Source organism: Scardinius erythrophthalmus (genome assembly GCF_964197995.2).
Source record: "Scardinius erythrophthalmus genome assembly, chromosome: 1".
NCBI classification, from domain to species: Eukaryota; Metazoa; Chordata; class Actinopteri; order Cypriniformes; family Leuciscidae; genus Scardinius; species Scardinius erythrophthalmus.
This window is the reverse complement of record NC_138221.1, coordinates 25,006,217-25,021,042: the sequence shown is the minus strand read 5'-3', so window position 1 is coordinate 25,021,042 and position 14,826 is coordinate 25,006,217.

Sequence of the window (14,826 nt, the reverse complement as noted above, 5' to 3'; positions counted from 1 at the left end):
TTCAACAATTCATGTTTATATTATGGAGTGAGTGAGTATAATATATATTGATATAATATAACAATTTTTTTTTTTACATGGAGCGAAATATTTTCAAATCCAAATAATCTTAAAGCACGAATTTCTCTTTTATTTGCAAAGTACATCTCTGCAGTGTCTGGATGACCAGTCTATGGATCTGAATCATAGAGTAATATAATTTAGGTACTGTTGCACCACTTTTTATTTTATATATTTAACATTTATTTGAGATAGAATGACATAAAAGCTATTTACATAATTTATTAAAAAAGCGCACGTTGTGATTGGTGAGCTCCTCTTATTTCTATAGTTACGAGATACGTCACAACTACCGGTCAGGCGTCTCTCGCCAGCCAGTCGCTGGTTTTGAATTTGATTGTGCGGGTAAAAATTGGTTTGGACGGGTGGACAAATCCACTAAAAACATCTTTATTTTATAATTTGCATGTACTTCATAAAATCATTCACCATTACGTGTGTTGATGTCGTCGACGAGCAAGCACTGTTAGCCTATCAGCGATCAGCAGGCAGACGTGATCTGACTGACGGATTTTAGCGGGAAACAAGCGGTCGATCAGTATGTCAAAGTTGTACATATACAGTAAGTTGTATCTACAGTAAAAAGTGGAAGAGTGATCCTACTCCCAAAACGTGGATTACACCAGTGGGAGATGACTCGAAGGAGAGCACAGTCACAGTTGAATGATTTAATTGACATTGAAAATGTTCGACTCCTGTCCATCGGCCTGATGGCAGCTACGACTTTTACATCGTCCAGACTGCTCTCTAACGTTAGCTGCTGAAAAAGGTTTGAATCATTGATTAATAATGTTTTGACTGAGCTAATTTCTGTTTTATGTTCTACAATGTGTAGTATAGGGTACAACGGGGCTAAAGGAAAAATGTGCTTTTCACTATTCATGTATTTTTTATACATGCTTTTATGTATTATTGCAGAGAAAAAACTTTGTATTGAACATTGACGGAGCAACAGATTTTGTGTGGAAATAAATCATAAAATGGCTTATTTTGTTTAAAAATCTTATAAATATACTCAATAATACTGTTGTATTTCAGTTGGAGAGTTCAGCGTCTGAATGAATGAAGAGAGTTTGATCATCAGATCTTCACTGATCACAAACTATCAGAGCTGATAATGTTCACAGACATGGACTATGAGCTGGAGGAGGACAAACTGTGAGTATCAGGGACGATATTCGATAAAAATAATAATTTTCTTTATCAAAATAAACTGAAAATAGTGATACAAACTTTGCTAAAGTGATTGTTTTGTGATTAACTTAGACATTATTAAAAACATTATTTTAACTAAAGTAATTTGTATCAATACTGTGTGTCTTTTGCCTCATGCTGGTTTTACTGCGTGTGTCTGTGGGTAATACTTATACATTTTTTTTGTCATCATTAGTTTGTTTTTAAGGAGGTAAATGGTACTTCTACACCTGGGTTGCCATGGCAGTAAAATTATATTGCATTCTTTTGGCAGTGAATGATTTAGGCAGGCTTTTTGAGAGCTTTTGGGCTGGAAATCGTCGTCGTCGACCTGATCTGGCAACACTGCAGCCAGAAAGGAAAGGAAAGGAAAGGTAAGGAAAACCGCTGTAGCAGAGCGTGGAGGATCTGTTATCCGTGAGTAACGAATTTAAAGTATGTCTACTTGTCACGCAAAGCTATAATATGACCTCATTCTATGTAGTGCTTGGTTTTCATGTCACTGCTGACATTGTGATTTTTGGATCACACATCACTTAAGATGTGGTTATGAGTACATCAGATGCAAATTTATTTTAGACAGTATTTTTCACAATGACATACCCAACACAGCAAAACGTGACACTCATATTCAATCATCACGGGTTAAGACAGTAACAAACCACCATGGAAATCAAGAAAAAAAGGGAAAAACAAAACACAAACAACTGTCACAGTGAGGATCTGTGATTAGAGACTCTTATTTTGGAAAAGACTCTTAGTATGACACTGAACTGAGAAAATGCATACATACAGACACTTTCACACTAACATCTTAACACACTATCTGTTTTGCGCATAGTTTTACACCAGTTAACGCAGATATATGTGTGTCACTGATTGTGTATCGTTTCGTGTTGTACCTGTCTTCACCATGCCTTTTTTTTTCATTTACTGAGTTATTAATTTCTCGTTGTTGATTTATATATTGTAAAGAACTCAAACAAGACCGGTAACCATGTTATATGTTTATTGATTTCAATTAACCTCTTACATAATAATAAATTGTCATACTTACGTATAGGAACATTTTACTTTACCAAACAGACAAAACCCGGTCACAGGAACTGCCACCATTTTGAATGTCTCTTTCCCGCCAATAGGCACAGTTAATTGTTGTCATGTGTGAGGGGGAGATTGGAGTTCTGTTTGATTCTTTGATAAACGTTGTTCAACATTAATAATTAATTGAGTTGTTTTGTTTTCAATGTTTATATATTTTTATATTATTCAAACTGTTTATCTCTTTATTACTGTTAAATCTATTTTGATTTGTCTTCTTTAAATGTCATTTATTATCTTTAATTACCAAATGGTTTGGTCCAAGTAGGAGGGGCTTAGCCTTTTTAAGAAGGCGCCTCAGTGTGATTAGGAGGCTCGTAGAGTGAGTGTTTGGGAGTTATTGCTCTGTTTTTGGGCCGATTTACTGGTATAGCCAAATTTTGTGTGCAGATAACTTTAAACAGTTTATTTTATTTATTTTTGTTTGATTAGTTTTTTTTTTTTTTTTCTCTTCTTTGGATTTTCACTGTAAATACCAGTTGCACATATTGGATTAAACACTGAACTTTTGACCTCATCATCACGTCACTTCATTTTTTCGCCTCCATCTGCCGGTACATACAGAGCAGTGGTGCTGCTGCTGTTGGGGCCTCTTTGTGGCACCCCTGTCTCTGTTACAACAACGAATAAGGAAGAGAAAAAAAAACAAAGCTACAAAACCATGATTTAAATAAGGAGGCTGCAATGGCATTTTGTCACTGGCAATCTACTCAATTTCTGAACTTGCTCACAGACAGTCACAACCAATCTTATACAATCCTCAAAAAAAAAATATTGGTAAAGAGAACTGTCAGAGCAAACCCATCAACATATTTTTTTATATGCTCTCAACCAACCAAGAAAGGGTATGATTTATTGCGTGTGTGTGGGGGGTGCGTCAAGCTTGTACCTGGTGCCGATGGTCTTCGTTTGGAGTATCAGGTAAGTAACAGGAGCTTCGTTTGCAGCACAGTCCAGGAAAACAGTCGATGTGGAATAATCCACGGCACACACCTCTACCGGCAGCCGAAATAGAGAGCCTCCGCTTCACAACTGCACTCTTGTTCACACTTGACACGGCATCCAAACCCTCCTGGACACTGCACGCTTCCTTCACTATTCTCTCCCAAGCAGACTCTTTTCTCGCACCGAAGCACGCAACTTCTCACACCTTTCTCTAACAGGCAACACACATCTCCGTAGCAACAAGACTTCTCACGTCAGTTCACTTCCGCCATGCTCGACGAAACAATTCCCCTCGTTAAATAGTTTGTCACAAATGATCAGCCTCTTCTAATTGGTCAACAGTGGAATACAAAGTGGCTACCGGATTCCGTTCTGCCACACTATGGAAGAATTAAGTTATCCTATGGAAAGATAAACTATTGTTTCTCTGAAACTAATAAGGTGACCTTATAATGCATCAAACAAATAAATCAAAGATAATTTGTTATTAACCATTATCATATATATTACCTCTAATGTAAATTAGAAAATGCCAAGGTCTCTGGAAAGAGGTTTGGTTAAGTGATATTAACGGCAGTGTCGTGGTTGTGCTGGGTAACAATAATATTAGGGTGTTTTCACACTTTAGTCCTTTTTAAAAGAACCGGACTCGCACTGCGAGTGAAAAAGTGAAAAAGGATCCAGTTCTCTTACATTGTCCCTGTCGCTGAAAGAGGACTCGGATACTTTTTTGGTCCACTGTTGCTTTTTGGATCTAGGTGAGTCCAGTTTAGTGTTTGATGTCTGACCCTATGGCCTACAAAGTTTGATCCCATTCATTGCATGTGCCTCACTAACCAAGAATAATCAAGAAATGACATTACTACAAATGCTGTTGAATGAGCTTAACTCTAAGTTGCTTATCTTTTGCACAAAAAGATAAATTGTTGCAGTACTACATCCGTATTCTTGCACACATCCACCTTTGCAAATAACATTTATTTTGAAATGTTTTCCTTGAATCATGCGTTTTATTGCAAAAGGCAATGATAACATCAGCATAGAAAATAAACAATAGGAAAAATATAACTAGGGATGCACCGATACCAGTATCGGTATCGGGCCTGATACTGCACTCATGTAAGTTCTCGTATTCATTAAAATACTCCGGTACCACGCAACATATGCAGTACAGTGCTTGTGACAAAGAAACACAGACAACAGAACAAACAAAGAGCACAATGTATATCAGAGAAGGATGTCTATGAAGTAAATTTCTCAAATTAATAGAACACTAAATAAATGTAATATTTATGCCTATATAGCTGCTGTGCATGAGCTGATAATTAAAATGCGGAGTGGATTGTGTGTGCAGCGGCACAGACCTGGGAGCTTGTGGAGGGCACATCCCTTTTTCACAGACACAGCTGGAAAGTTTATAGTTCGGCTAATGTACATATCGGATATGTAAGTAAAATACGACTTAGTTTATGCAAGTAACTGTTACGTGAGTTATGAATAACAAGTAGTTCCTATATTATTACAGGACGTTTACAGGACAAGAAGTTTACTGTGTGCAAACTAGGCATGTGACGGTATCAAATTTTCATGTTGTGATAATTGCTGAAGCTTTTATTCAATATACAGTGTAACAGTGGCACACCCCAACAAGAGGAATGACACCAGGTAGAATGAGGTCTACCAAAAACATAATAATTTAAACCAGGATAACTAATAAGCCACCAGTTAAACAAAAACAAATGTAAATTCATGGAACTCATTCACAAAATAACATTTCACACACACAAAAAAAAGATTCAGTGTAAATATCCATGTATATTGTTCTCTTAAAGGGACACCAGGCAAGCCTGAGTGTTTTTTCTCCACGAAGCTCCCCCTAATGTCTGGTAGTAAATGCTTTCAAACACGCTGTCGTAAAAACGAACTGTTGTTCCTCCCCCTCGCCACGAGCAACCCAGCTGATCAGCTGTCAACCCAGAGACGTACGTGCTTTGCTACATCGGCGCCAAATAAAAGCAAAGTAACACCTGGATGCAATGTGCAAGCTATATTAGGCACATAGAAGGGCAGCATCCATCTAGCTAGATCAAGCCAAAATCTCCGCTAGCCATTTAGACGCAGGTAGGATACACAGAACTTGCAAGCTAGTTATAGTATCTAGCTTACTAGTAAGCCCGTAACAGACAGCGATCATAATAAAAACCTTTACAGACAATAGCAAACATCCTGAGGTCACAATTACTTGAATATAAATATTAAACACGGTTTATTCCAAAGATACTTACAAGTGCAACAGCAAGAAGGCCAGGTCAGCATCCGTTTTGCAGGCTTCTGTTTCTCTCAGTTCTCTCCATTCTGAAAAAGCCGGTCCGATATTTACTCGAGTCTGACTTCTTGCTCGGTCAGTCTCCCGTTTCCTCTTTCTTTGGTCCTCCGACAAAGATTTCCTAGCTTTCTGCTTCTTTTTTACAGGCTCAGCCATGACGAAAATGTGAAGAACTCAATCTATCGTTGCCCTTTGCTTATAGCTAGCCGGTGCTTGAATGGGGGGCGTGTACGTGTGCACTGCCGCCAAGCAATTCGTTACATCGCGAGACCTGATATCACACGATACTTCCTGCTCTCAGGCACCAGGGGGGTGCGAAACCACCACCATTCAACCCAAAATAAGGAATATAACCATTCCACTGACTCCGAAGCTGTTCAGTTAAGGTAAAAAAGTTACTTAGATCACCTTTAACTAAACATAAACAAAAAACAAATAGCAAATTACAGTTTTCACACACAATAAAGTTTTGGTACGATAAACAAATCAACAAAGCCTTAGATGTAGTTTGTGTTGTGTACTGGTGTTGATTAATAGTTCATGATTTCAAAACTCTGTTTCTCAACAAAATATTGCAAAATATAACCATCTAACCTGGGGTAAGATATCACACTGATTAACACTCATGAACAGATTGTCACAAAGTGACGTCAAAAGTCGTCATTCGGAATTTATTTTCGGAGAATTATTGCAATGGTTTGTGCACTTGCTTTACCCATTGAGAACATTTCAACCCAATCAGAAAAATAGTTTACACAGACAAAGGTATTCGTGATGGTGTGGGCTGCTTTTTGCAATGATCCCATGATGTCCATACCTAACATTTCATTAGGACGTGTGGTTGGGATAGGTTGTAACTTGCCTGCAGGTTACTGATTGTTGTTCTCGTGTGTTTGACACTTCATGCAACATTTGACATAGTTTTTTACATTCGTCCACATTCTAGGCCAGAAGACGACATTCTGTAGATCATAGGTTTTTCAAGATACCCCATTGTCCACTCAAAGGAGTTGAATGGTAATATTGAAGAATTGTAGGAATGAGGCTTTTGGGTAAGTACACTCTATATTGAACTTGTCCTTTTGACAGTTGAGTCTTAAGGTACAGTCCCCACTCTAATATTGTTCTGTTTTCTGCTATTGTTTTGAAGTTCTTTTCAATTTCAGGGTCTTTATGTTGTTCTTCCAATAGGTCTACAGCAGTGATGGGGAAAGTCAGTCTTGTTCTTTTGGTTGGTGAACAAGTAGCATGCAGGTAAGTTGGACATTCTGGAAAGGGCATCTGGTGCTGCATTTACAGTAGTTTGCTTTTTTCTTACTTCGATGACAAAGTCAAATTTTTGTAATCGCAGGGCCCATCGAAATGTGACATCTTGTAGTTTTAGTAGAGGACATTGCCCACTGAAGGGCAGAGTGATCAGTTACTACCATGAACATTCTATTGTCCATACAATGTTGCCATTTCTCAAGTGCCCAGACAACTGCCAGACACTCTTTCTCTGTGACTGAGTAGTTTGTTTCTGCTGGGTTTAGGCTTCTCCATGCATAAGCTATGACTTCTTCCATCCCTTGTTCTTTTCTTTGGGTTAACACAGCTCCTAAGCCCCGTGTTGCTACAGTCTGTGTATACTGTGAAGGGATGTTGCAGATTTAGATGACCAAGGATGGGGGTGACAGACTTGTCTTGAGCTGCTCAAATGCCCGTTGACATTGATCTCACCAATGAAATGTTTTCCACCTTTATTTGGAGCATTAATGGGTTCTGCAATTTGTGAAAAGTTTGGTACAAATCAATGGTACCATCTAGTAGTACCTGCTAGTTCAAGAATCCGCTGTACCTCTTTGAGGTTGATGGGTACTGGATAAGACTGAATGGCCTCAACTTTGCCATAATACCTTGAGTGTTCACTACATGGCCCAGGAATGAAATTTCTTGGAGGCAGAATTTACTTCTCCTTAAGTTGATGGTCAATCTTGCTTCTTGTAGCCTGTGAAAGACAGTCTGGAGGTCATATAAATGCTGAGTTAGGTCTGATGAATAGATGATTATATCATCAATGTAGACAAAACAAAGTTTTCCTCGCAATTCTCTTAAAATGGTCTTCATTTACCCTTGAAAGGTTGCTGGTGCATTAAGGCAAAAAGGCATAACAATAAATTGAAAAAGTCCTGAAGGAGTGATGAAGATGAAGGCAGTTTTTTTGTTTACTTGAAGGGTCCATGGCCACTTGACAATAACTGATGTTGAGGTCTTCTGTGGAGAAAATCGCTGCCCCTGGGGTAAGCATCACTTTCTGTTATGGCATTCAACTTGCTGTAATCTACATATAATCTCATGCTGCCATCAGTTCTGGGGACTAGAACGACTGGAGAGGCCCAACCTGTGCATGATGGTTCCACAATTCCTGTCTTAAGCATCTTTTCCAGTTGTTCTTTTACCAGAGCTTGCTTGACAAGGCGACATGAGGTAAGTTCTCTGTTTAATGGGTACATGCTGGCTTGAGTAGATGCAATGTTGCAGAACATCAGTATGTCCCATTTAAAGTGTACATACTTGAGTTGAGTCTCCAGGACTCCCCTTAATTTGAAGTTTACCATCAGGAGGTAAGTGGGCATTGTTCACAACATTTTTAATCAGAGTTTTTAATGTGTTATCAAAGGGTGATAGGAGTGTGGGTTGAAGTGGAGGTATAGCACTCAGTAAGGACAGACTCTGCAGCTCCCCCCCCCCCTTTTTTTTGTCATTTTGGGCTTGCAGGCACAGTGGTGGCATTTCCAGGTTGAAAAAAAGCCCCCCCCCACAATTTGTCAATGCACAAAAATTCACTTACAGAGAATTATGGCCTACCTCCTCTTAAAATTGGAAACTATAAGAAAATGAAGGAAAACTCAAAAAGAAGTATACAATTAAAAGTCCTTGTTTAAACTGAAGTTTACATTCACTAACTGTTTATGTGAACTATTTAATAATTTAATAGCTTTTAAGGGGTTTGAGATAGTTTTGAATGTTCACATATGACACAAAACTCACATAAACCACTCAAGCTTGATTTGTTTAAAGTCATATTGAAATGCTCACAAAGGAATCGATAAGAGGAATCGAAATTTAAATTTTAAAGTATCCGATTTCTGACCTCAAGTATTCCTAACCCTAGTCAATGCCCACATCAAGTCGATAAAACACATCATGTTTTATCAGATTAATTTACTTCACAACGTTTTGGGATGCGGTGATGAATAATCCTGAAAGAATTTACATCAGAAGAAGAGCACGACTGGTTTTGGTTTCATTTTGAGGAACGACTTGATTAAGCGTATTTAACAGGTATGTTTTTTACTTAAATCAGTAAACATGCTATTTTTTTACATAAACGTAGGCTACATATTGACTAGTTTGGCTTTTCCCAAATTTGTTATACTGACAGAGATGATTGAAATGGACTGAAATAGGTTAAAATATGAAGTGTTTTTGTTATAAGCAATGTATTAAACTATAGGATGAACAATTATATGCATTATTATATAAAAAAATATATGATTTGTAAAAAGTAATATGAATGCTTATACAACAGGGCTATTCAATTGGCGGCCCGCGGGCCACATGCGGCCCGCCAATCATCTCCATGCGGCCCGACGGCACCAACCTCCCTCCTCCTCTTTTCGCTCCGATCGACCTGAGAAACGTTTTACGTGTGAATATTTCAGCAGTTATTATATGTGTCACGAATTTATGTCGACTGAACCAGCGATAGGCTACCAATCATTCGTGAATGAATCATTCTTTTGGTTTGATTCTTTCTAAACGTGCTTGCATAACGGTCTAAAACTATTCGGATTCATTCGGACTGCTCCGTCACTGAATCATCTGAAGCGGTTTCTCGTTCAGTACAGTTACAACAAATAGCGATGTTTTCAGTTGTTTCACTAGTTGTTTAAACACGGCCCAGCGCGGAGTTGCGTTTACTCCCGGTCCCGGACACACTAATATTAAACAGCGTTGCGACAACCAGTGGAAGCGTTTCAGTTCGACAGAAACCTCTCTATTACAAACCACAAATCACTCGATGATTTAATTAGTATTAAATCGGATGAAACAGCCTCAACATTCCCAACAAGACTGATGAGGAAAGCAGGAGAAACATTGTGGCATGAACGAAATTAGAAGACTTTAAATCCCCTAATCACCCTTACAAACATTTACCACATTTACTGTAGTAATATACCATGGTTGGGCAGAAATGTGCAATATTTATATTGAATACTATGTAGTAATAAATAAATATAGTAAATATATACTATAATATTATATAGTATAATAGTAAATATAGTGATTTATATTGCATTAGATTTATTAGGTGGGTTGAGGAATATATATTTAATGCTTGTTATGAAATTATGTCAGTTTCTTTGTAAAGGTGCGTATAGTTTTTAACTTGTGTTTAGGCATTTTTTATACAGTGGGAGCCTGTGGTTAACAAGTCTCACTGTCAGAATATTTTCATTTAAGCATAACAATTATAAATAAAATAATTATTATTTCTCACCAACAGCTATAAGTTTGTATAAATAATTTATTTGTTCCAAGGAAAATAGTTGTACACAGCTGTAAATTATCAAGTTTTTATTTATTATGGTTTTATATATTTGCATACTGTTGGGTACCACATTTCCAAATACCACACTTCTTTAGGGTTACTTTAGCTTATTTATTGAAACTGTTATGTTATGTATCTACTACTACATGCATATATGTATAACACTACAAACACTTTTATGACTGGACATTATATTAATGTCAGTACTATAGTTGATCTGATTCTTTTATCAGCATGCTCACCAATCTTTAAGTTATTTATTTTTTAGATGCAGAAGTGACAGTGACCAGATACTGGCCCGCATATGAACCTGGACCACAAACTCTCCCCTGACTCTACTCAAACTGTTTTTGTTTTTTTGTTTTTCCTGAGAGTGTTGTCTCAGTTTTGCTCAGGCTGCCAGGGCAAATGCAAAGGTCACAGATTAAAATGGACAAATGTGATCATCAGTGAGCTGTACAGCTACATTGGACTGATTTTCTACATGAACATGGTGAAGGTGTTCTGACTGAAAACAGGGAAGTTCTTTTGTCCAGAAACATCAAACATCTTGGAAATGCCAGGTATGTGATGTTCACTTATATGTTAGAACATGATTTGTTTCTAGGTATGAAAATCAAAATGTGCCTTTGACCTTCATTTATATTTGTTTTATATTGTTAACTATACTATAATACACATCATTATTCATGATCATTCACTATTCGCTATTCGCATATGGCCTTACTAAACAAAAACTGTCTGACAAAATTTAAATCAATACATTGTTTTATGTGAATGAGTGGACAAGATGATTTTCACACCGTTTTGAAGAAAAAACTCAAGGCTACAAGATCCAGTTTTTAAAAGTCTTGTGAACAAGAAAATAAACAAAAAACAAAATGTTGTGCTTTTCGCAAAATAATGAAAATTAACATGATGTGCGTTCATGCCGTGTGAAGATCATTCTGAAACTATAACTCAGCGAATACTTCCCACACAAGTATTCTCTGTTTAATCCGTATGAAAGCAACTATACAGTTTCTCAAGCGTCTGCTAATTATTTCTAATATGACCACACCCACGTGCGTACGAGCGATTCACATGCTAATAGTCCACGTGACGGAATGCGAGCCTGTAAACGCCCTCATTACCTCAAAACAAAGCATCAGACTTCATCATTCCTCTGCTTTTCATCGAATTTGGAAGACGCTGTGAGTTTACCTTGGATTTACCTCAGAAGAAGAATGCGATTTGAAGATAAGACAGATTTTTAAGGTAAGAAATTAATTCCCACTCATAATGGTTAGCGTGTTATTGTTGCATAAACTGGCTAAACTTGTACAATGTGAAGACTAAAATGTTGAAATATGAATTATAGACAGGTAGGCAACCTTTCAATGCTAAATAAATATACACGTACGACACAAGGATGTTTTTATGGTCTATAATATAAAATACAGCCCTACAAGTATATGCCTACAAGTAGGGGTGGGCGATATCTCGATATTTACGATATATCGAGATATTTTTTAAACTCGATATGGATTTTGACATATCGTATATATCGATATATTGTTTATATTTAATTCTGATTTCGCCAATTTGCTTGTTTGCCTTCTCTGTGCTGTGCTCGCGCTCGCCCCCGCCCTCCTCCGCCTCTTTGCTTTTGTTCCCCCTCCCCTCGCGTGTTGTCTCATTCAACCAAGTCCCCCCAGTCCGGTCAGGCACATCAATCTTTCCCCGCCCAGCGAGTGCTTGAAGTGCGTCAGAAACAGCGCACGCGCGATCAGTTGTTGTTGCTAATTTTTTGTGTAGCATCGCCTCTCGCCGCATTGCTTTTGTTTGAGGGCGCTTAACACACTCACACTTAAAATGCTCCCCTGTAGAAACGGGCCTGGCAGCTCGCGCAAGGTCTAGACACGGTGAAAGTTTCCTGATTGTGACGGATGGACGAATTTACATGACACATTAGAAATTAGCATTAGCCTAAGTTACCTATTCTGTCAAAAAGAAGAGAAGAGGATAAAGGTGGATAAAGACAGAGGTAAAGTGATGTAATGAATGAACAGTTTATCTAATTGCATAGTAGTAAGATACTGTAATTTAATGGCAGTTATTTTTTACCTTAAACTTTATGCTAGCAGTTGTTCTGAGTTCTCCAGAGGCCCCAGACAGTGTGATTTTGTAACAATCATGTCAATTTTTAGATTCATTTTTATCACTTTTTTTTAAATTAATGTTTTACTCTACAGTTGTGCAGTTTTGGGGGGATATATGGCATTTTTTTTTATTTATTTGCCAAAATTAGTAATGATATTTCTATACAGGTTTATTAAAAATAGTGCAATATGTATTATTTCTTCCTTTTATTTTACAGTTAAATTATTATTTTTGTATACAGGGATTTTTTTTTTTTTAAATGTCCCAGAAGCACTTTGTTCCTACATGAACTGCCTACCTATTTGCTCGTCAATAAAAAAAGACTTTGTGGTATTTGGCATATTTGTTTTTGCAGTAGTTTTTGGGGGGTTATTTTTCCTGTAAAGATATCGAGATATATATTGTATATCGAGATATAGCAAAATATATCGAGATATATTTTTTGTTCCATATCGCCCAGCCCTACCTACAAGGCACAAACAAACCTGGTGTTCATTTTATATATATATAATTGTGCAGCCCTATAGTTTCTCCTGATATCAGCATGTTCACAGTTGTTTCGTTGTTGTTTTTGTACAGGGAACAGATGCCACTGATGAGTCCTTCTGACTTAAACATTCACAGGAGTCTCTGTACATGAACATGGTAAAATGAAGTAACCACCTTGGAAATTACAGGTATGGTGATCAGGAACTGTTTCAGGAATGGCACAAAAGGGGCTTTCGCACTGGGTAGTTCTAGGAACTAGCCACCTGGGTGGTTCCCCGAGAACTAAGGGTTCCCATAGGAACGTTTTCCTGGTTGCATTTGCACCGCCATCAGGAAGTCTGTAGTGACGTAAGCCGCGCTTGTTGTTTTACTTGGTCTCTTCAAAGTTGTGTTGGATTTTCTCCTCAGCGTAAAGGTTAAGAGGTCCATCTATCACTGTTTTTCATGTTCGTAGAGTTAGTTTGTGGAGTAAATATATAGGCTATAATCTGTGTGTTTACTCAGCCTTTTTAAAAATGGCGGGTGCTAGTGTTTCGCGTGTGTTCGTCCAATTCGCATACACTAACGTCACTCGTAGTTCCTATAGACCGTATGTAGCCCCGCCCCTTTTCAGCGCTGCGCTTATTGTCTTTTGTCTTCCGGTTTGTATTTCCACAGCGATCTTAAGAATTTATGAATGAACTGCCCGTTTTAAAATCTTCTTTAGATCTTGTCTACTGACATATGTTAAGACATCTGCTTTAAACATTACAATGCTCGTGATAACTTTTGTTAACTCTACAATATGTAAATCCACTTCACCAGCTAATTACTCTTCCACAGCGATGCCATAGAAATATACAGAGCTACCACTAAAACATAAGTTCAAAGACAATATTCTAAAGATGGCTGCGCGCATGTTTCTCTGGCGCATAAGGTCTAAGCCTATAGTGCTGGTTTAGAACGACTCTGAAGTAGGAGCTAAATTAGTTTCTCCAAAAGGAGTTCCCAGAACAAAAATCACAATGATGACCAAGAATTCAGATGGTCTATAAAAGGCTGAAAGGAGAAGATGAAGGCAGATGCTGATTCTTTGGAATGGCTTCTCTGGTCTTAGATGCCATGCCATTGATGTCTCTGACAGACAACGCTTGTAAGCGATTTGCTTTTGATGTTGTTTTTCTTGTTTTTTTTTTTATATATTAGTACTTTTATATGTAACCTAATGAAACTATATTTAATTGAAACTAAGAAGCTTGCCTGCCAAAAGTCTTTTGATTTCCAAAAAAGTAAGCTGATCAGACTACGGAGAAGTCTTCTCACCTATGGATTGTAAGTATGAAAATTCAGATGCTTATGATTTAGGACACAGATTTGACTTACTTTACATAACCTGAGAATAATCAAAATAAGGTAATAGGTGTCTAGAAATACGCACCATAAAACAACATACATGAAGGTAAACAGTAATACATAGATTGTTTATTTTTGTCATGTATGTTTTTCTTGTACGTAATAATCACAAACACATGCTTGTCTACAGTTCACACACAATTAAACACAGTAGAAACTTAGATGGACAGATATAAAGCTGCACATTTGCAGGAATTTATTGGACTGTATTGAAAGTACTATTGGGTATCATATTTGTATTTTTATAAGTTTGTGTCAGGCTTTAGAAAGTAATGTAAAAAGTAATTAGTAATGTGAAATGAAAATAAACCCAGTACATTGTAAATTCACGACTCGCCTTCATTGAACTTGAACATAGTTAAAAACCTGTAAATGATCTTAATTAAACTATTAACTTTGCCAGCCCTAACATACCAAATATAAATAAAACAAAACTATAACTATAATACATAAATCAAACTGAACAATGAAAACTAAACTGCATGTACATTTTCACATGTATTCATTAAGCAGATGCTTTTATCCAAAAAGACATACTGTAAATAAGTAAAACAAGGATTCATCTTAGGGAGGCAATAACATG